This window comes from Hemitrygon akajei, unplaced genomic scaffold (assembly GCF_048418815.1).
Source record: "Hemitrygon akajei unplaced genomic scaffold, sHemAka1.3 Scf000216, whole genome shotgun sequence".
Taxonomy (NCBI): domain Eukaryota; kingdom Metazoa; phylum Chordata; class Chondrichthyes; order Myliobatiformes; family Dasyatidae; genus Hemitrygon; species Hemitrygon akajei.
The window spans coordinates 59,905-83,749 of record NW_027332100.1 but is presented as its reverse complement, the minus strand read 5'-3'; the positions used below and the strand labels follow the sequence as shown (position 1 = coordinate 83,749).

General features: G+C 44.2%; 1 long non-coding RNA gene across 1 annotated transcript in view; it reads left to right on the top strand.

Annotated features, from left to right (window-relative positions):
- The window catches only part of LOC140724430 (uncharacterized), a 47,444-nt gene extending 45,073 nt beyond the window's left edge, over positions 1 to 2,371 (top strand). The window contains exon 3 of the long non-coding RNA XR_012098131.1: positions 1,863 to 2,371. This is a non-coding gene — a long non-coding RNA (uncharacterized lncRNA). The remainder of the gene's footprint in view (positions 1 to 1,862) is intronic.
- The last annotated feature ends 21,474 nt before the right edge of the window (positions 2,372 to 23,845 follow it).

Genomic DNA, 23,845 nt, shown 5'->3' with positions numbered 1-23,845 from the left:
AAGGTGGAGAATTATGGGAAATAAAAGAGAAAGAAAGGTAGGGCTGGGGGGAGAGATTATAGTGGGGGGGGGGGGAAGAGAGAGAAAGAGAACCAGACTAAAATAATAGATAGGGATGGGGGTAAGGGTGGGGGCAGGGGTATCAACGGAGGTCAGTGAGTTGGATGTTCATGCAGGCAGGAAGAAGGCTACCTAGGCGGGAGATAAGGTATTGCTCCATTGACCTATGTGTGGCCTCATCTTGACGGTAGAGGAGGCCACGGACAGACATGAAAGGACTGTCTGGGGCCTGGGATGGTGGTGAGGGAAGAAGTGTGGGGGCAAGTGTCGCACTTCTTCCTTTTGCAGGGATGAGTGCCTGGAGGGAGGTCCGTGGGGAGGGATGGGGGGGATGAATGGACAAGGGAGTCGTGTAGGGAGCGATCCCTGCGGAAAGCCGAGCGTGGGGGGGAGGGGAAGATGTGGTCGGTGGTGGCATCACTTAGGAGGTGGTGGAAGTTACGTTGGATCTGTAGGCTGGTAGGGTGATAGGTGAGGACCAGGGGGACTCTATCCCTGGTGGGCTGGCGGGGGGATGGGGTGAGGGCAGAGGTGCGTGAAATACGGGAGACGCGATGGAGGACAGAGTTGATAGTCGACAAAGGGAAGCCCCTTTCTTTAAAAAAGGAAGACATCTCCTTTGTCCTAGAATGAAAGGCCTCATCCTGAGAGCAGATGCGGCGGAGGCGGAGGAATTGAGAGAAAGGGATAGCATTGTTGAAGGAGACAGGGTGGGAGGAGGAATAGTCTAGGTAGCTGTGGGAGTTAGTAGGTTTGTAGTAGACGTCGGTGGATAGGGTGTCTCCAGAGATAGAAACAGAAAGATCTCGAAAGGGGAGGGAGGTGTCGGAAATAGACCAGGTGAATTTGAGGGTGGGGTGAAAGTTGGAGGCGAAGTTAATGAAGTCCCAGGCCCCAGGCAGTCCTTTCAAGTGAGGCACCCCTTCACCTGCGAGTCTACTGGGGTGATATACTGTATCCGGTTCTCTCGATGTGGCCATTTATACATTTGGGAGACCCACCGCAGACTGGGAGACAGTTTCGCCGAACACCGGCCCTCGGTCCTCCAGCAGTGGCGGGATCTCCTTGTGGCCACACACTTCAATTCCACAGACCACTCCCACTCCGACATGTCTGTCCATGGCCTCCTCTACCGTCAAGATGAGGCCACACGCAGGTCGATGGAGCAATACCTTATCTCCCGCCTGGGTAGCCTCCTTCCTGCCGGCATGAATGTCCAATTCACTGACCTCCGTTGATACCCCTGCCCCCCACCCTTACCCCCATCCCTATCTATTATTTTAGTCTGTTTCTGTGTTGTACATTTCTAGAAGAACCCGAAATATTACAAAAATTCACTCTAAGCCCTCTTAACAGCTGTGCGAACCAACCATTCATCTCAGCAGGAATTTTTTATATGGCGTTAAAACTGTGGGACTTTAAGTTAATAATACATAAAAGAAAATCCCAGCTGCACATCAAGAAAGACTATTTGCGTGAGACTGTATCATTTACTGTGGGACCAGGCACCCATGCAGCTCAGCAAGAGAAGGGAATAATACCAATGGAGTGTCAAACTGAGCGAGGGTACAAATTGGAGATGGCAGAAATGCTCCATTCTTATAAAGACAGGAAGAGCATCAGGGAATTGATGGTCATTCCAGATACCAGCACTCTGCCCAGTCAGGAGATGATTTCTCTGTCCAACTTGGGTAGAACTTCACTGTAACAGTGTGATACCAGATAAAACTTTGGCAACTCAAGTAATCTCATCCAAAATGTTGTCCTAACCCCATTGATGGATTTTGTAAATCTTTTTACAGGTTAAAAACGAGAAGGAATTTGTCTCCAGCAATCTCAAACACAGCACGCCAGTTTTGCTGTTTCTGTCTAGATATTTAAGAAGTGGTGAAGTGATTCAATCGACCTTCCTTCCTGCTCAGACAGTGGGGAGGGATTCACTTGGTCATTTGACGAACTGGCACGCCCGTCATTTTACACAGGAGAAAGGCCATTCACCTGGTCAGACAGTCGGAATGGTTTCACTTGGCTATCACAATTGAAGGTACATCAGCAAGTTCACACTGGGCAAGGCCATTCACCTGTTCTGTGTGTGAGAAAGGATTCAGTCAGTCTTCCCACCTGCGGACACAACAGTCAGTTCACACCAGGCAGAGGCTGGTCATCTGCTGAATTTCTGGGAAAGGATTCACTCTGTCATCTGACCTAATGGCTCACCAGCGAGTTCACACTGGGGAGAGGCCATTCATCTGCTCAGTCTGTGAGAAGAGATTCACTCACTCTTCCACCCTGTGGAAACACCAGCGAGTTCACACTGGGGAGAAGCCGTTCATCTGCCCAATCTGTGGGAAGAGATTCACTGAGTCATCCACCCTACTGGTACATCAGCGAGTTCACACTGGGGAGAAGCCATTCACCTGCTCAGAATGTGGGAAGAGATTCACTCAGTTAACCCACCTACAGAGTCATCAGCGAGTTCACACTGGGGAGAGGCCATTCACCTGCTCAGAATGTAGGAAAGGATTCACTGAGTTATCCAGCCTACAGAGACATCAGCGAGTTCACACTGGGGAGAAGCCATTCACCTGCTCAGAATGTGGGAAGAGATTCACTCAGTCATCCACCCTGCAGAGTCACCATCGAGTTCACACTGGGGAGAGGCCATTCACCTGCTCAGAATGTGGGAAGAGATTCACTCGCTCTTCCAGCCTACAGAGACATGGGCAAGTTCACACTGGGGAGAAGCCGTTCATCTGCTGAGAATATGGGAAAGGATTCCCTCAGTCATCCCAACTACTGGCACACCAGTCAATTCACAATGGGGAGTGGCCATTGTTATGAATCTCTCGGTTTTGTTTGTTGTGGACTATCATTTTAAGAGACAGAGAGAGAGAGAGAGATTAAAAAGGTGAATCAGTCTGACTTGCAGCTTGTTTAGTTTTAACCGAGGACACAGACACTCAGAGTCAGATGGAGATGAAGGAAGAAAAATGGAAGGATCAAAACCAGGGAAATAGGTGCCAAGGGTCACTGTTTGGAATTTTCCTGTGCCCACAAGGGTGGGTTAATTATCGATTCACCGTACATCGAATGTGTGGTTGTCACCTCGTTTGATCCATAGGAATGGATCTGATTTGGGGTATCCAATGAAGACCACTGATGTTTTAACCCTTGCCTGGGTGTGGTGTGGTAATTCACTTGATGATACCTCCTGTGACAAGTCACTTTCGGTGATAATTCGTATGTGGATTTGGAACGACAACAGATAAAATCTACAGCGACTGTTCTCTCGTTTTACCACAATGGAACCTGTGGAATTCAACATAATTGCCTTCTCTCGACATTTACCCTGGATTACAAATAACTCTCTCATCACCTATTCTGTGGATGAACTGAACTTTCATACTTTACCATCTCAAGACTCCAAGCCTTGTTTCCCCCGAGCTCAATAGTTTGGGAGTTATATTTACACACATTTATAAACTTAACACTGTTAACTTCTGTTTATCTTCCTTAAGTTACAATATTATAAGTAGATTATATTAAAGATAGTTTTAGCATCAAAAACAGACTCCAGATGTAGTCTATTGCTGCTGGTTCGTTTCTAAAGCGTTACAATTCTGAATAAAATTGGGGCCTGCGTCCAGAATATGAACAGATTTGGGGGTGTATTGATTAATTATTGATTTCATTGGGGAAATTCCTTTTGATTTATTTGTTTGTGGAAAATCAGCAGCAATGGATGTTGATCAATGTCAGGAAGCACCAACCTCTGAGGCATTTGAAGATGTATTGAGTTGTTGAGTCTTGCTAGAAGGTTAAAACTTGCTACGGTGAAATCGACAATAAGGAGGGCATAGATGCAGAAGATAATAGCTGAACATTATGTATCTGAGGGTGTGTTTAAAGTGGAGGAGTTAGAGGTGTTTCCTGAAAGTAAACCTAGTGAGCTTGAGCTCCAGTACAAATGAGAAAAATTAAAGCTGGAGGCTGCGGAAAGGCAGAGGCAGTTTGAGGCTAGAGAGGCAGAAAAACAGAGGGATCAAGCAGAAAGGCAGAGGCTGTTCGAGCTGGAAAAGATAGAGAGATTGCAGCAAAGGGGTCGAGTGTTAGACTCTGGTGATATGTTGAGGCCAGTCAGGAAGTTAAATTGGTACCTCGATTTGACGAGGCAGAGGTTGATAAATACTTTCAGCATTTTGAGAAGGTTGCTCAGAGTTTAAAGTGGCCAAGAGAGGGTTGGTGTATTCTCTTACAAAGTGTAAATCAGGGGAAGGCTTAGCAATCCGATTCTGCTTTGACAGTTGTTGAAGCAGCTGATTATAGAACATAGAACAGTACAGCACAGTACAGGCCCTTCGGCCAACAATGTTGTGCCAATCCTTAAACCCTGCCTCCCATATATCCCCCCCCGCCACCTTAAATTTCTCCATATACCTGTCTAGTAGTCTCTTAAACTTCACTAGTGTATCTGCCTCCACCACTGACTCAGACAGTGCATTCCACGCACCAACCACTCTCTGAGTGAAAATCCTTCCTCTAATATCCCCCTTGAACTTCCCTCCCTTTACCTTAAAGCTATGTCCTCTTGTACTGAGCAGTAGTGCCCTGGGGAAGAGGCGCTGGCTGTCCACTCTGTCTATTCCTCTTAGTATCTTGTACACCTCTATCATGTCTCCTCTCATCCTCCTTCTCTCCAAAGAGTAAAGCCCTAGCTCCCTTAATCTCTGATCATAATCCATACTCTTTAAACCAGGCAGCATCCTGGTAAATCTCCTCTGTACACTTTCCAATCCTTCCACATCCTTCCTATAGTGAGGCGACCAGAACTGGACACAGTACTCCAAGTGTGGCCTAACTAGAGTTTTATAGAGCTGCATCGTTACATCGCATCCATTAAACTCTCTCCCTCGAGTTATGAAGAGTTTCAAAAGATATGAAGACTTTGAAAGAGTTCAGAGAAAATTCGCAAGGATGTTGCCAGGTCTGGAGGACTTGGGCTATAAGGAGAGATTGAACAGGTCAGGACTTTATTCCTTGGAATGTTAGAGACTGAGGTCAGATTTCATTGTGATAGAGGGGCATAGACAGTGTAAATGCAAGCTGGCTTTTTCCACTGAGTTTGGGTGGGACTGCAACCAGTTGCCAGGGGTTAATGGTGAAAGGTGAAATGTTAAGGGGAACATGAGGAGAAACTTCTTCACACAGGCGGTCATCCGGGTGTGGAATGAGCAGCCAGCACAAGTGGTGCATGCGAGCTCGATTTCAACATTTAAGAGGTTTGTATAGATATCTGGATGGTAGGGATATGGGAACAGAAAGTTTAAATAGCTTGGCACCATCTAGATGGGCCAAAGGGCCTGTTTCTGTGTTGAACTTTTCTACACAGAACCTTAAATAATACTAATATTCACTCTAATTCATTTTAGCAGCTTTGCAGACCAACCATACATCTGAGTTGGAGATATCTGCATGGCGTTAAAGTTGTGATACTTTAAGTTAACAGTACATAACAGAAAATCCCATCTGCACGTTAACAAAGGCTATTTGCGTCAGAGTGTTCAGTTACTGTGGGGACAGGCACCCATGCAGCTCAGTGGGAACAGGGAATAATACCAATGGAGAGAGTCAAACTGAGCCAGGTCACAGACTGGAGATGGCAGAAATGCCCCATTTTTATGGAGACAGGAAGAGCATCAGACAGTTTGATGGTCATTCCAGATACCAGCACTCTGCCCAGTCTGGAGATGATTTCTCTGTCCAACTTGGCTTCAACCTCATTGTAACAGTGTGATGTCAGATCACACATTGGCAACTCAAGTGATCTCATCTGAAATGTTGTCCTTCACCCACTGATGGATTTTGTATATCTTTTTACAGGTTAAATTTGTCTATGGGAATTCAAACGCAACACACCAGTTTTGTTGTCTCTGTCTGGATATTTAAGAAGTGGAGCAAGGGATCCAGACTTTGGGGAGGGATTTACTCGGTCATCTGACTGACTGGCATGCACGTCATTTTACATAGAGGAGAGACCATTAACCTGCTCAGACAATGGGAATGAATTCACTTGGTCATCTCATCTGAAGGTACATCAGCGAGTTCACACTGGGGAGCGGCCATTCACCTGCTCGGACTGTGAGAAGAGATTCACTCACTCTTCCACCCTGTGGAAACATCAGCCAGTTCACACTGGGGAGAGGCCGTTTAAATGCTCAGACTGTGGGAAGGGATTCACTCTGTGATCCTCCCTATTAGCGCACCAGTCTGTTCACACTGGGGACAGGTCGTTCACCTGCTTAGACTATGGGAAGGAATTCACTCAATCATCCAATCTACAGAGTCATCAGCGAGTTCACACTGGGGAGAAGCCGTTCATTTGCTGTGAATGTGGGAAGGCATTCACATGGTTATCTCATCTACTGAAACACCAGCGAGTTCACACTGGTTAGAGGCCGATCACCTGCTCAGACTTCGGGAAGAGATTCTCTCAGTCATCTCCACCAAATGAGCATCACTGAGTTCACACTGGGGAGTGACTGTTCACCTGCTGTGAGTGTGGAAGGGATTCTCTCAGCAATTAACCTTGTGGCACAATTAACCTTGTGGTTCACAATAGGAAGAAAGTTTCAATGAGCTGCATGCTGGATATTTGTCAATCCCCATTGCTGAATGCAATTTCGAGAGTGACTGTCGGTGCTGAACTCTGCAACTATTGCTGCTGCTCACCAAACCCAGTTCTGCACCCTGGTCACTGGGCATGGGAGGAGTTTCTTCAGCTGCATATTCACCTTTAATGAGACTGGAGTTTAATATTCTGCATCTGAGACAAATAAATCAGTTCCATTCTAAACTCTGTCTCCGGTACTTAGTGAATTTATAACACACCTAGTGTACAGTAGAGGGTCAACTCAGTTCAGCTGGACCCTGCCAGTGATTCTGTTCCATGACAGTCCTTTAAATCCTCCCCTGTTGTTCCCCTTTCGCTCTCCCTGTGGTGATGGGTTCCAAGCAGTCACCACTGTGGGTGAAGAGGTTTCCCTTGAATTTCCTGCAGACTGAAGAAGTCGAGCTGACTGCAGTTCTGTCTGAGATGTTCTTCGCCCCTCTAATCTCTGGGTTGAGGAAGAATGACATTGGGAGTTTACCTCCTTACTCACGGCTCATTTCCAGATTATGGGTCACTTTCCCTGCTTCTAAATGGTTGTTAGAAAACACCACTGTCCTCTAAAGACTGAAAGCAGAATGGGAAACCATTAGCTGGATGTCCAACGGAGCAGGGTTAGAAACCAGAGGCAGGTCCGCACAGAGCAGAGTTTGGGGCTCGGCGATGATCAGGGTAAAAATGTATGATGAGGAGAAGGGAATCAGCAGCGGGGCATGGCAACAAATGATAGAGTAGCAACATTTGGAAGATGATTGACAGAGAAAATAATTTCGTTGTCTGACTGATGACACAATACCTGTGAAGAGGTGCTCCACTGGTCGAGGAACGTGTGTGTGTGTGTGTGTGTGTGTGTGTGTGTGTGTGTGTTGGGAATAGTTTTATCTATTGAGGGAGTTGTTCCTGCTTGTTTATCCTGTAATGTTATATCTGGGTGGTTATTATGGGTTGTCCTATCTGAAATAATGTATTATCATGTAATTTGTAAGATTTTGACTCTAAAACTGGATCAGGCTTGAATTTATGGTGGCTTTTTGAAGTGATGGAGGTCATTCATGAGTTTGTATTTTAAAGATTTTGGTGAATAATATTTGCCATTTGATTGTACTTTTGTAAGTAATTGGACTGAGTTAAACTGCTGCAGGATCATGGATTGTGTTGGATTGTGTCTGGTTTCTCTTGGTATTTTGTGCACTTACTGCCTTGTTTGTTTGTATTTCATGTATTTTTGATTTTTTTAACATTTTGTTAACCACCTTGTCCTGTATTTCTGTAAGGAATGTCTCTCTTTCTGGGAACAGGTTTCCAACTCTCAGTTAGGTGCTCGATGCTTCCTTGTCACTACCTAGTCTGCTCAGATCGTTGGGATGTCTCCCATGGAGGGTCATACTCATTCCACTGGTTAATGTTTTCTTCCATAGTGATGACTCATTTTTCTGAGTTGGCCTCTCATTTTAGTTTTCTGGTCTGTATTTCTTATCACGATTGCATTTCCACGCATGGAGTGCTGAATCCAGTTCATGTTTGTTGAAAATATATACTTAGAAGTTTCATTTGACTGTTGTGTGATTTTTTTTCATGTGTATGATTTATCTTCCTCCTGTCCAAAGTCTAAGTGGGTTTGAGTGTAAATAGTCTTTTCTAAAGTTGCTATTTATCTTTGTAAATTTGCTGATTGAAATGGGACCAAGATATTTTTATTAAAGAAAAATCAATGTCGGTATTGATGAAGGTGTTTATTGCATTTGTTGTATTTGTTAACTATTGTGCTCTGTTTGACAGGGTTTTTTTAAGCCTTGAACTAAATTTTGTCAAAGGTTTTCCCAGATACGTGGGAATCAAGAGTCCCGATGCAGGGTCTTGACCGGTAATTTTGATTCCCATCCATAGATGCTGCCTGACCTGCTGAGCTTCTCCAGCACTTTGTGTGAATTTCTCTAGCATTTGCAGGTCCTCTTGTTTCCCAGATACTTATATATTTCTTGAAAGAATAAGAGAAGAACAAGCTGCTATTGGGGTTGCGTGGCTCTGTTGGTAAAATATTAAATACAATCATTGGAAAGAGGTGGCATGGGGTTGGAAGGTGTAGAATCTCCTTGGGTAGAATTAACGAGCAGCAAATGTAAATAAAATCCCTGATGGGAATTGTATAGAGACCTCCAAACAACAGTAAGTATGTGGTCCACAAATTACATTGGAAGATAGAAAATGCGTGCCAAAAGGGCAATGTTACAATGGTCATGGGGGATTGTCATGCAGGTGATTAGGAAAATTAGGATGGTGTTGGTCTCAAGAGGAGGAATTCCTAGAATGCCTACAAGATGTTTTTTTTAGAGCAGCTCGTGGTTGAGCCCACTTGGGGATCAGCTATTCTGGATTGTGTGTCGGTCACTTAAGTTCAAGGAACCCTTAGAGACAAGTTATCTTAATATGATCAAATTCACCCTGACATTAGAGAAGGAGAAACTAAAGTCAGATGTGGAATAAAGAGAATTAGAGATGCACGAGAGAAAAATTGGTCAAAATTGATTTGAAAAGAACACTTGCAGGGTAAAAACTGAACAGCAACGGCTGGAATTTCTGGAAGAAATTCGGAAGGCACAGGATATATACATCAGAAGGAGGAAGTGGAATTCTAAAGGTAAGGTGACAAAACCGTGGCTGATAAGAGAAATCAAAGACAACATGAAAACCAAAGAGAGGGCATAGAGCAAAAATTACTCGGAAGCTAGATGATTGGGAAGCTTTTAAAAACCAACAGAATGTAACTAAAATAATTAAGAAGGTGAGCTAGCCAGTAATATTCAAGAGGATGCCATATTTTTCTTCGGGTACATATAGTGTTAAAGAGAGGCGGAAGTGGATATCAGGCCACTGAAAAATGATGCTGGAGAGGTAGTAATGTGGTGGGGGTGCATGGGAATGGCAGATGAACTGAATAAGTATTGTACATCACTCTTATCACTCTGCCAGGAATACGGAATTCCCAGATGTCAGTGGTCAGAATGTGTAAAATAACGTTACTCAGGGGAAGGTTTTTGGGAAACACAAAGGTCTGAAGTTAAATAGTTCACCTGGACCGGATGGTGTACACTCCAGAGATCTGAAAGAGGTGGCTGAGGAGATGTGGAGGTATTAGCAATGAACTTTTGAGAATCGTTAAGGAAATTATATCCTGAGAAGATTCTTCCTTCATTACTCCCATTCTCCCAGTTTCACCTGGCATCTACCACTTCTTCCATCCCTCTCACCCCCACACTTCTTCCTCTGACGTCTCATCTTTTTTTTCCCCCCAGTCCTGATGAAGGGTCTCGGCCCGAAACGTCGACTGTTTACTATTTCCCATATGTGCTGCCTGGCCTCCTAGGTTCATCCAGCATTTTGTGTTTGTGTTGCTTGGATTTCCGGCATCCACAGATTTTCTCCTGTTTTTGATAAAACAAAAGCAGAATCACGTAATATAGCAAGAAAACAGTGGGAAGTTAGAGGATTGGAAATTACATAACCAACAGAAGACAAAGGAAAAAAGACACACAGGAGAGACAAGATGAAAAATTAAAGTAAATGAGCCAATAATATCAGTTATCAAGAGCTGTTCATACATACAAATAGTAAAAGAGGGCGAGTTGATATTGTACCGCTGGAAGATGATGCTGCCGATCGAGCAAAGAAATAGCGGCCGAACGTAGCAAGTATTTTGTGTCATTCTTCACTGTATAAGCCCATACGACATAGGAGCAGAAATTAGGCCATTCAGCCCATCAAGTCTGTTCTGCCGTTCTATCATGGATGATCCCGGTTCTCACTCAACCCCATGCACCTGCCTCCTCGGCATATCCTGTAATGCCCTGACCGATCAGCAAGCTTCTGGATTCTGCCTTAAATGTACCCACAGACGTGGCCCTCACCGCCGTCTGTGTCAGAGAATTCCACAGATTCACTGCTCTCTGACTGAATAAGATTCTTTTTAACTAATCTGAAAGGTCGCTCCTCAGTTTTGAGGCTGTGTCCTCTGTTATGGCTATCCCCAACATACGAAAAGACCAGTCCTCATCCACCCTTTCTAGACTTTTCCCACATTCGGTGGGTTTCAGTGAGATTTGCCACCCCACCACCCGCATTCATTAAACTTGTCAGTGCAGGAGTACAGGGCCAAGGCTGGCAAACGCTCCTCATAACTTAACCCCTTCATTCCCGGAATCATCATCCTGAACATCCTCTGGACTCTCTGCAACGACAGCACACGTTTTCCGAGATATGGGTCCCAAATGCTTTAACTGTGGCCTAATAGGGTCTTATAAACTCCCGGCATTATCTCCTTGCTTATATCTTCCACTTCACTCTAAATAAATGCCAGCATTGCATTTGCCTTCTTTACACAGGCTCATCCTGTAAATTAACCTTCTGGGAGTCTTGCCCGAGGACTCATATTTTCTTCTGTACTTCTGTTGCTTGAACCTTCTTCCCAATCTGATAATTGTTCACTATTGTTCATTTTGCCAGAAAGCACCATCGTACATTTCCCAATATTGTATTCCATCTGCCACATTTTTGCCCATTCTTCACATTTGCCCGTGTCCTGCCGCAATCACATTGCTTCCTCAGCCCTACCAACGCCTCCACCTATCTTTCACAAATTTGTCCCATAGCCCGAACACCTATCCACGTCCGGATTACTCGGTTGTGTCAATCATAATTTTTCAACAGTGCTAACCAGGATCTAATTCTAACTTCGCTTATGTTTTTGTTTCTCTGATTGGTCCAACCACAAAAGTTACTGGTAAAAGGAATCACCTATCTAGTATATCCACTTTCCAAACAGACCTGATCATCCGGGGAGACTGAGGGCACCAGCGGATCTCCCAAGAATTTCTTCACTTATTCAATCTTCTGGTTTTTAATGTGGAATCCTGCCGGACAGATCTTCTGAAAATTGTTAAAGAAGTTACACGCAGGTTAGATTCAGGAGAATCGTTGGATTTGTGTACTTGGATTTTCAGAAGGCCTTTGAGATGGTTCCGCTCATGAGGCTGTTTAACCAGTTAATATTCAATGACATAAGACCATAATTGTAGGAGTGGAATTAAACCATTTGTTACACCGAGTGTGCTTCGCCATTCCATCATGGCTGATCCAATTTTCCTTTCAGCTCCAGTCTTCTGTCTTCCACCCACATCCACTCATGTCCTGAACAATCAGGAATCTGTCACACTGTGCATTAAATATACAGAAACACATTTGTCTGCACTGATGACAGTGGTAAAGAATTCCACTGATTCACCACTCTCTGGCTGAAGGAATTCTTCCTCATCTCTATTTTAAAAGGATTGCCTTCCATAACATCCTCTCCACACCCACTCTATCAAGGCCTTTCACTATTCCATAGTTTTCAATGAGGCTACTCCTAATTTTTCTGAATTCCAGTGAATACAGACCCAAAGCCATCAAACATTTTTCAGACGGCACGCCATCCAATCTTGCAATCACTTTCGTGAAACTGATCTGAGCCATCTCCAGTCAAACAAGGGGCCGGAAACAGCTCATTACACTCCAGGTGAGACCCCACCAGTTCTTTATAAAGTGTCCGCATTATCTTCTTGCTTTTATATTCTGGTTCTCTGGAAATCCACGCTGACATTGCACGCCTTCTTCACCGCAGACTCAACCTGCAAATTCCCCTTTATGGACTGCTACACAGGACCTCCCGTGTCCCTTTCCCACTGAGTTTCTGTTTGTATTTTCCCTCCGTTTAGAAAAGAATCAATGTTTTCATTTCCCCTACCAATGTGCATGACCAGAGACGGTACTAACTTCCATCTGCCATTTCTTTACCCATTCTCTTAATTTATGTCGGTGCTTCTGTAGCCTCTCTACTTACACAAAGCTCCCTGCCCATCCACCTCTCTTCATATCGCCTGCAAACATTGCAAATAAAAGCGATAAATTCCATCATTGAAATCATTGGCATAAAACGTAAGAAGAATCGGTCCCAACATGGAGCCCTGTGGAACCCCACTCTTCACCAGCAACCATCTTTTCGATTATTTGACACTTGTCCCAGGTTTATGGAAACTTAGTCGGCTGTGTACGTTCACGTGCTGATTTAGCTCAGACAATAAAAGCACTTATCAATAAATACAAACTCCTTCTGTACCTAACTGATCATTATTGCTGATGGGTAATCCTTGTAACACATTCTTTCAATTGTGACAGCTACATCTGACATCATCCGAAAGTCAGCACATAGCAGCATTAAACAATGAGGCCGACACAGCAGTACTGATGTCAGTCTCCATAACGCCATGATAGTTCACACGAATAGAGTGGCTGGAAAGTTCACACGAATTGAGAAGTAGGTGTGTGAGGTTTGCTCGTGCCTCAGGGTTTAGCAGCCGGAGCTGAGAACAAAAGGGGAAAAAATAATACCATTGATAATAATTTACCTGTTTAAAGACAGGATATAAAATTGTAGCATCATGCATCCCACAGCTATTCGACACTCACTTAGATAATCACAATATAATTACAGAAGAGCAGAAAGTATGCCGTGAGGGTGTGAAAATATGTACAGATAACTGATGATAGATTCTGTAATTCTAAATCAAGCCCGAATGAATATGTGAAAGCTTTCATGTGGTTATGTTGACTATAAAAATCATTCAATTCTGCCCCACACTAGAGAAACATGTCATTTGGACTGGACAACCACAGAACATTAAACACAATGAAAGGTGCAGTAGAGCGAGTAGAGCAGCAAGGTCCGATACTCCCGATGGATGGAAATGAAACAGATAAACACCTGGGATATCAAAATGCAAACGAATTGGATCATAGTGTGATAAATGGAAATAAATCACTTCAGGGCTTAAGAAAATGCGCCAGAAAGAGCTCAATAGTGAAAATATTACAAAGGCAACACACAGGTTTGCTGCAAATACATTATATTTGTTTGTCAAAACCTATCTGGAAAACTGATAAAGAAAAATTACAACTGAAATGAAAATTTTAGAAAACACTACATGCACTTGAGAGCAGGTACCTCGGACAGAGGCGGAAGAGAATTAACAGACGTAATAAGTTTATACACCACCCAGATGAAACTCAGAAAGGTAACTTTTCATCAAGGAAGACAAGCTTTAGTAATCAACGCGAACATGTGGAATTCTGATATGGAGACCACACCATTAAACTTAAATGAAAGTACAATATGATAGATAGATAGATAGATAGATAGATAGATAGATAGATAGATAGATAGATAGATAGATAGATAGATAGATAGATAGATAGATACTTTATTCATCCCCATGTGGAAATTCAACCTTTTTTTCCAATGTCCCATACACTTGTTGTAGCAAAATCTAATTACATACAATACTTAACTCAGTAAGAATATGATATGCATCTAAATCACTGACTCAAAAAGCATTAGTAATAGCTTAAAAAAGTTCTTAAGTCCTGGCAGTTGAATTGTAAAGCCTTATGGCATTGGGGAGTATTGACGTCTTCATCCTGTCTGAGGAGCATTGCATCGATAGCAACCTGTCGCTGAAACTGCTTCTCTGTCTCTGGATGGTGCTATGTAGAGGATGTTCAGGGTTTTCCATAATTGACCGTAGCCTACTCAGCGCCCTTCGCTCAGCCACCGATGTTAAACTCTCCAGTACTTTGCCCACGACAGAGCTCGCCTTCCTTACCAGCTTATTAAGACGTGAGGCGTCCCTCTTCTTAATGCTTCCTCCCCAACACGCCACTACAAAGAAGAGGGCGCTCTCCACAACTGACCTATAGAACATCTTCAGCATCTCACTGCAGACATTGAATGACGCCAACCTTCTAAGGAAGTACAGTCGACTCTGTGCCTTCCTGCACAAGGCATCTGTGTTGGCAGTCCAGTCTAGCTTCTCGTCTAACTGTACTCCCAGATACTTGTATCTGGGAATATAGGGAAAATAATAAAATTGTCACTTCAGAACTGAAAGTTATCCGATGGAAGAACATGACCTTCCACGGAGGACATCCCCAAGATCTGAACAGAGTCGATGTCGACAAGGAAACGTCGAAGGTTTGGCTCAGAGTTGGAGTCCTTTTCCCAGGAACGGGGCAACACAAGGTGGTGAACTCTGAACCAATATAAAATACAGAAGAACAACAAGTTCAAGACGACAATGTCACGAGAAAGCAGAAACAATCGATCGCAGCACAGGATCCTGCAAGAGATTAACTCAGTTTGATTACTGATATAGGTGAAATCAGGTGGCAAGCGTCATTCACCAAATTCTTGCTTTAAAATGCTAACTCCTAAAAGGCAGCGTACGTTACTACAAATAGAACCTAATCCAGTTTTAGAGTCGGAGATCTACAATTACATTAAGGCTGGTCCATTATTACAAATAGGGCCAATACGTGACGCCCGTCCGTCAATCACCCCTCGTACCTCATCCTCAGCACGAACACTCCGGTTCCCACCCCCGACAAATTAGTTTAAACCCTCCCGAACTGCTCTAGCATACATTGTCTAGTATACATTGTCCCAATAGTAATATTCACAACTGGTCTCATCCCAAACACACTATACAGTATTTTTAAACAGTTCGGCCTTCACAGCAATATTTATGTAAGTCTCGAGAAAGCCACAATAATAAACAACTCTAGAATGCTCCTAAAACTCCCCGCAATTAAGAAAATAAGTGCCCTCGGCTGTGGACATGCCGCACGTTTGACCAGCTTGAGCTGAGAAAAAAAAACTTAAATAGTAATCAGAATGAAAAGCTTCATTATGCGTGTGATAGACGGGGTTGGTAATGTTGATTAACTCCCACTACACAAAACATCTCTCAATGGCGTGTTTCTCACACAACCTCTGAGTTGTCTAGCGCGTCTGAACAAGCCCAACTCCTGACCTTCACATGAGGTTTAACTACTAAGCCCGGCGGAACAATTTCTATGGACAGGATGAGGAGCAAAGGCGGCTCACCATGGCTTCGGACGGATGGGGCTTGTCAGCCGGGGTTGGCACTCATCATGTGATGGAAAATTCTGTACTCAAACCTACGACAAAACCCAGTCCTGGGGAAAGCTTCGGTAGCAAACTATGGGGAAATGTTGGGAACAAACAACTACGTGGCAACAACGTGCTCTGCGTGTCCTGTTGCAATGGCTTTGCATATTGGCTTGTGTATCAGGGAGACAACTCGGTCGCATCAGCCATGGTCAACACTGGCCAACGGAGTGAATCATGAACAATGGAAATCAGAAAATAAATAAATAAATAAATAAATAAATAAATAAATAAATAAATAAATAAATAAAAGTAGATAGGGAGTCAGATATACAGGGAAATAGATAACTTGATAGATGAATACATCACATCAATATTACGAGAACATGACTTTCAGAGCCATTGAAAGTGTGTCCGTGGTTGTGGAATCTGTTCAGTTTTGCGGTGAGTGAAGTAATCCGCGTTGTTTCAGGTGCCTGATGGTCGGAGTGAAGAATTGTTCCAAAACTTGGTCTTGTGTCTCTTTCCGATGGCAGCCGGGATAAAAGAGAATCACCTGGAAGGTGGGCGCTCCTGATTACGCCATCTGCTTCCTTGTGACGTCACACGTTGTAGATGTGTCGCTAGTTTCCTGTGTTTTCATCTGTCGGGTGTGTGGAGCTTTTCCTGTGATGGGATGGGATGCATCCACTACCTTGTGCAGGTGTTTCCGTTCTGCAGCATTGGTGTTCCCATACCGGGCCGCCATGCAACCGGATCAATACTGCACAGTGCGGAGATTTACAGTGCAGTCCAAGCCCAGATTAGCAAACCAATGGCAAACGGCTCCTTATTCTATAACTCAAAATCAAATTTCAACATGCTTTCATTTTCACAATCTTCCGGCGTGTTGGTTCCACCGCATTTGGGTCTGTCGCGGTCTGTCACGGGTCGGGTGCCTGAGAACTGGATGGTTGCTAATAAATTCTGTTACCTGAGAAAGATTCTGGGACTAAGTCCTTGAACATGACGTCAGAAGTGGGAACATTATTAGCAGATTAGCTGAGGGATCGAATATGTAAATATTTGGTTACACCGGGTCTGATTAGGTCTGTGCGTGTTACGTAGTGCCTCACCAATCTTACAAAGTTTTTCGGGGAGGTGACCAGGAAAGCTGATGAAGGAATTTCAGTGGCTCATGTCCGTCTAGACTTTAGAAAAAGCCTTTGTCAATGTCGGGCCTGAGAAGTCGGTCCGGAATGTTCCGTCTTTTGGCACTGTCAATGTGGTAGTAAATTGGATGCAACATTGGCTTACTGCAGGGGTTCCCTTCCTCGTATCCACGGACCCCTCGGTTAATCGTAGGGCTCCATGTAATAAAAATATTGGAAACCCTGTCCTAGAGGCAGAATCCAGAGGGTGGTAGTAGGTAGTGGCCTCTCTAACTGTAGTTTCTGGTGTACCGCAGGGATTGCACTGGGTCCATTGTTGTTTGTTAAAGATATCAACGATCTGACTGACAATCTGATAAATTCACTCTGCAGATTTGCGAATGATACGGATATTGGATGAGTGGTAGACAGCGAGAGTGGCCGATGGTCTTGAATACAGGTAAGTGTGTGGTGAATAATTTTGGGAGGACAAACCGTAGTAGGACTTACACTGTAAAAGGTGGAGGTGTGGGGCATTGAGTACTGCGGTATGACAGAGGGACCTGAGAAGACTGATCCATAATCCCTTGAAGGTGGCGTCGCAGGCAGATAGGGTTGTAAAGAGAACTATAGGCACATCAGCCTTCAGACATCGAAGCAACCAGTACAGGGGCTGTGATGCTATGCTGAAGCTGTATAAGACGTTGGTAATGCCTAATATCGAGTATTGTATGTGTTCTGGTCACAAACTTGCATGAACGACATCAATAATCTTGAAGGAGTACATAGAAAAATTAGAAGGATGATGCCGACACATGAGGCGGGGAGTTGGAGGGAAGGATTGAGTAAGTTAGGAATAGTTTCGCATTCCTCCAAGCGTTGGAGGAAGAGGGAAGGTTTATACGAGATGTTCCAATTTATGAAGGGTATAGATAGCGTAAATACAAGCAGGTATTTTCCACTGAGGTTTGACTGGAGTAGTGAGTTACGGGTGAAAGGTGAAATATATCAGGGCAATATGCGGCGGGACATCATCTTGAGGCAGCGAGAGTGTGGAACGGGCTTCCAACGGAAATGGCGGATGCAGGACTGATTTCAACATTGAAGAGGAAATTGGATCCGACATGAATGGGAGGGTTATGGACGGCATGGTCCAGGTGCAGTGTCCACGGGACTAGGGAGAGGATCGGTTCGACGCCGGAGGATGAGCCGAAGAGCCTGTTTCAGTGCCGTACTGCTCGATGACTCTGTGATCAAATGCCACTGCGGGATGTTCCCCAGCGGGGTAAGGGTACTCCCGTCAGGGTGGGTGTGGCGAGGCATCAATATGGGACCACTGACCATTTCTCTCATAGTCTGCTGTAGGCAGAAATAATTACCGCACTCTTGTGCAATTCTAGTCAGTCCGTGAAGCAATGATTTGGCAAAACAACATATAATATTCCAGAAAACAACTTGGAATTAGCTTCTGAATTTGGCGGCTCTTGATTTGGCCTTGAGTAAGCTCAGAAACTCCGGTGACTGAATCTCTGAGCGACCGGCACGATGGTGAAAGAACTTATCATGTCGGCAGCATCAGGAGAGGAATATGGACAGTTGCCTTTTCGGGTCGAGACACTTTAACTTTAATCTTCATAGAATCCATGGTGTACAGATCTTCGAGGAGGGGATCGCTGCGCACAATTAACCATTTTATTCTCATGCACATAGAAAGCGGTTCGACAATTAGTGCCAGAATCCTCCCTGATTTACCATCAATCCGCTTTCCCCGGCACTCAGATATTTGCGCGGCTCTAATCTGAAGCCAGTGCACGCCCGGAAGCTCAGTTACAGATGCTGGTTCATAATGCTGCGTTCTTTCCAATGCGTCTCTCCTTGGACCGTCACTCTGTTCCTGATGTGCTGTAGCGGAAGTGACGCAATTGGCCTGTTGTAAATGATGATATATGAAATATCAAAGAACCCCCGGCTCCCTGTTTCTCCATGTTTCTCTATCTAAACAGGAGAACAGCGTGCTTCAGGAATAGCTCGGTTTAATTATCCTGATGCTTTACTATGTCCGTGTAACATAGAAACACAGAAACATACAAAATAGGTGCAGGAGTAGGCCCTTCGGCCCTTCGAGCCTGCACCGCCATTCAGTATGATCATGGCTGATCATCCAACTCAGAACCCTGTACTCGCTTTTTCTCCATACCCCTTGATCCCTTTAGCCAAAAGGGCCATATCTGACTTCCTCTTAAATATTGCCAATGAACCGGCCTCAACTGTTTCCTGTGGCAGAGAATTCCACAGATTCACCACTCTCTGTGTGAAGAAGTTTTTCCTCATCTCGGTCCTAAAAGGCTTCCCCTTTATTCTTAAACTGTGACCCCTCAATCTGGACTTCCTCAACATCGGAAACAATCTTCCTGCATCTAGCCTGTCCAATCCCTTTAGAATTTTATATGTTTCAATAAGATCCCCCCTCAATCTTCTAAATTCCAGTGAGTATAAGCCTAGTCGATTCAGTCTTTTTTCATATGAAAGTCTTGCCATCCCAGGAATCAATCTGGTGAACCTTCTTTGTACTCCCTCTATGGCAAGAATGTCTTTCCTCAGATTAGGGGACCAAAACTGCACACAATACACCAGGTGCGGTCTCAGCAAGGCTTTGTACAACTGCAGTAGAACCTCACTGCTCCTGTACTCAAATCCTTTTGCTCTGAATGCCAACATACCATTTGCCTTTTTCACCGCCTGCTGTACCTGCATGCCCACCTTCAATGACTGGTGTACAATGACACCCAGGTCTCGTTGCACCTAACCTTTTCCTAATCGCCCACCATTTAGATAACAATCTGTTTTCCTGTTCTTGCAACCAATGTGGATAACCTCACATTTATCCACATTAAATTGCATCTGCCATGAATTTGCCCAGTTACCTAACCTATCCAAGTCACCCTGCATCCTCTTAGCATCCTCCTCGAAGCTAACTCCGCCGCCCAGCTTCGTGTCATCTGCAAACTTGGATATGCTGCATTTAATTCCCTCGTCTAAATCATTAATATATATTGTATACAACTGGGTTCACAGCACTGAGCCTTGCGGTACCCCACTAGTCACTGCTTGCCATTCTGAAAAGGTCCCGTTTCCTCCCACTCTTTGCTTTCTGTCTGCCAACCAATTCTCTATCCACATCAATACCATACCCCCAATACCGTGTGCTGTAAGTTGACACAATAATCTCCTGTGTGGGACCTTGTCAAAAGCCTTTTGAGAATCTAAATATACTACATCCGCTGGCTCTCCCCTATCCACTCCACTAGTTACATCTTTAAAAAATTCTATAAAATTCGTCAGACGTGATTTTCCTTTCACAAATCCATGCTGACTTTGTCCGATGATTTCACCTCTTTCCAAATGTGCTGTTATCACGTCTTTGATAAACGACTCTAGTATTTTCACCAACACCGATGTCAGACTAACCAGTCTATAATTCCCCGGTTTTTATCTCCCTCCTTTTTTAAAAAGTGGGGTTACATTAGCCACCCTCCAATTCTCAGGAACTAATCCAGAATCTAAGCAGTTTTGAAAAATTATTCCTAATGCATCCATTATTTCTTGGGCTACTTCCTTAAGCACTCTGGGATGCAGACCATCTGGCCCTGGGGATTTATCTTCCTTTAATCCCTACAATTTACCTAACACCACTTCCCTACTAACATGTATTTCCCACAGTTCCTCCATCTCACTAGACCCTCGGTCCCCTACTATTTCCGGAAGATTGTTTATGTCCTCGTTAGTGAAGACAGAACCAAAGTAGTTATTCAATTGGTCTGCCATGTCTTTGTTCCCTATGATCAAATCACCTGTTTCTGACTGTAAAGGACCTATATTTGTCTTGACCAATCTTTTTCTTTTCACATATCTAGACAAGCTTTTACAGTCAGTTTTTATGTTCCCTGCCAGCTTTCTCTCATATTTTTTCCCTTTCCTAAATCAGCCCTTTGTGCTCCTCTGCTGGACTCTGAATTTCTCCCAATCCTCAGGTGTGCCTCTTTTGCTTGTTAATTTATATGTTTTTTCTTTGGACTTGATACTATCCCTATTTCCCCTTGTCACCCACGGGTGCACTACCTTCCCTGGTTTATTCTTTTGCCAAACTGGGATGAACAATTGTTGTAGTTCATCCATGCGATCTTTAAATATTTGCCATTGCATATCCACCGTCAACCATTTAAGTATCATTTGCCAGTCTATTTTAGCTAATTCACGTCTCATACCTTCAAAGTTACCCTTCGTTAAATTCAGAACCTTTGTTTCTGAATTAACTATGTCACTCTCCATCTTAATGAAGAATTCCACCATATTATGGTCACTCTTACCCAAGGGGCCTCGCACGACAAGATTGCTAACTAACCCTTCCTCATTGCTCAATACCCAATCTAGAATGGCCTGCTCTCTAGTTGGTTCCTTGACATGTTGGTTCAGAAAACCATCCCGCATACATTCCAAGAAATCCTCTTCCTCAGCACCCTTAACAATTTGGTTCACCCAATCTATATGTAGATTGAAGTCACCCATTATAACTACTGTTCCTTTATTGCACACATTTCTAATTTCCTGTTTAATGCCATCCCTAACCTCACTACTACTGTTAGGTGGCCTGTACACAACTCCCACCAGCGTTTTCTGCCCCTTAGTGTCGTGCAGCTCTACCCATATCGATTCCACATCCTCCAGGCTAATGTCCTTCCTTTTCTATTGTGTTAATCTCCTCTCTAACGAGCAATGCTACCCCATCTCCTTTTCTTTCCTGTGTATCGCTCCTGAATATTGAATATCCCTGGATGTGAGCTCCCATCCTTGGTCACCGTGGAGCCATGTCTCTGTGATCCCAACTATATCATATTCATTAATAACTATCTGCACATTCAATTCACCCACCTTGTTATGAATGCTACTCGCATTGACACACAAAGCCTTCAGGCTTGTTTTTACAACACTATTAGCCCTCATACAATTATGTTGAAAAGTGTATTTATGCCCCATTACGCAGTTCATCTCTGTTTAGCAGCTTAATGCGCACTTTTACCCTGAATCAATTTCTTTCTGAAGTTCAACTTCGAAAATCATCTAGTAACTCTGTAACATATTTAATATCGTTACTGCTACCTATTTGCATTAAAAAAGATGTTGATACAATGTTTTCTGTTTTTCTCTGTCTGGTACAGCAGCGGACAATGTCTGTAATGCTGGGGTCATTGGTTTGCATTTCGCGCCGCATACTCGCCAACATCTGTGTTTGCGACTGACTCCGGTAACAGTGCAAACAGTGAGGGTCTGCGCCAGAAATCATTCATGTTAATGTCCAGTAAAAAATAAATCTCCGCAAGCATAGTGACAGTGAATCACATGAAAGGTGCGTCGTCACGGGGAAGTAACAAGACAGAGACTCCACTCGCAATGTGAGAGTGGAATCAGCGCTGATGAGGTGGACTCACCCACAGGATTACAGACTCCTGTCGTCACCAGCGATGCGCAGATAATGTCCTGTCATTACACGGAGTAGTATGACAACATCGCATTTGGTGTTGCCATCCCAGCATCGGCCGTCTCTTGAGGCTTCATGACAGGTGTTGCGTTCAGTTCAATGAAATCAAGCGTGTTATTTCCCCACTGGCATTACGGTTCGTCAGAGCAGAGATATTTTTGCTAACTAGCGGTAGTTAGCACCAGTGACTGTACAAGTTATTTTCACTATTAGTGACCGATTTTTCTATAAAAAGTACGTCATTCTGTGCTTCAGCTACATTGAGGACGGAAACATCCAGACGCGGTGGACTCTCAACAACGTGTGATCCGTGAAGAGTTTTACCCAGTAGGCGCGAAAGAAATTCGCTCTCTGGGCGTTGTTATAACTGTTTGAGTTTATTTACTGGCTATTTACAACTTTTATGAAATTTTGAAATTGACAACATTCCAAACAGAACACCCTTGGATCAACAATGTTTCCAGACAGGGATATTTGTTACACAGTCATTGTAATTGTCGGTATCCCGGGTAAGTACCTTTGCATTACTTATACGGAAGCAGAGACCTCACGCCGCTCTCAGCTACTGATGAGTGAGTGAGTGAGTGAGTGTGTGTGCCTGTCTGTGAACTGCTGATTGTGCATCGGTGAACAGTGGCAGGCATGCAATGATGTTTGTCCAACGGAGCAAATTATAAGAGGTTAGCGCGATGTGCTGGGGAATTAGCTCAAATGGTAGAGCGCTCGCTTAGCATGCGAGAGGTAGCGAGATCGATTCTCCATTGACATTTTGTATTCAGAGGATTCGTCGCATCAAATCCCTGAACTTGGAATGCACAAAAGATGCGGTTGGCGCAGAGCGAGGGGAAAGTGTCTCAGTCAAAGGGCCGGGAGAAAATGTCGTAGGTTTGCTGCGTTGAAAGCAGATAGGAGGAAAAGCTGACTGGCAGCTGGTGTTTCAGTAATGCATGAGATACAGGCGACGATTCAGGCACAAATCAGGTGAGTGGTTAGAAGGACATTGCCCTGGTTACTGGGTGAAAAGAGAAAGCTGAGTAACCTTTGATTTGAACGGGCAAGGACGATCAAAGAGCTGTGTTGGAATCGTAGTGTCCCTAGAATTGTCAGAAGCGCGGTGATAGGCGTCATCCCGTGGCCTGTGGCCCCCAGTGCTGGAAGGACGAGATAGTTGCCATAGGCCGGCTTTTGCCATAGGTCGACAGATGCCAGGCTGAAATCTGCATAATGATTGTCGGTAGGAGCCAACGTGAAGAAACTTGGTGTCGCTTTTCCTTCGATAACTCAGTTAGTAGAGCGGAGGACTGTAGAGGAAATGGAGTCATCCTTAGGTCGCTGGTTCGATTCCGGCTCGAAGGATCAGGACTTCTTTTACTGCGCCCATCATCAATTCCATACCACAGCCTCGCCATGATTGAAATTCCCCCGCGGACGTGGCATTTATGGACAAGCAGCTG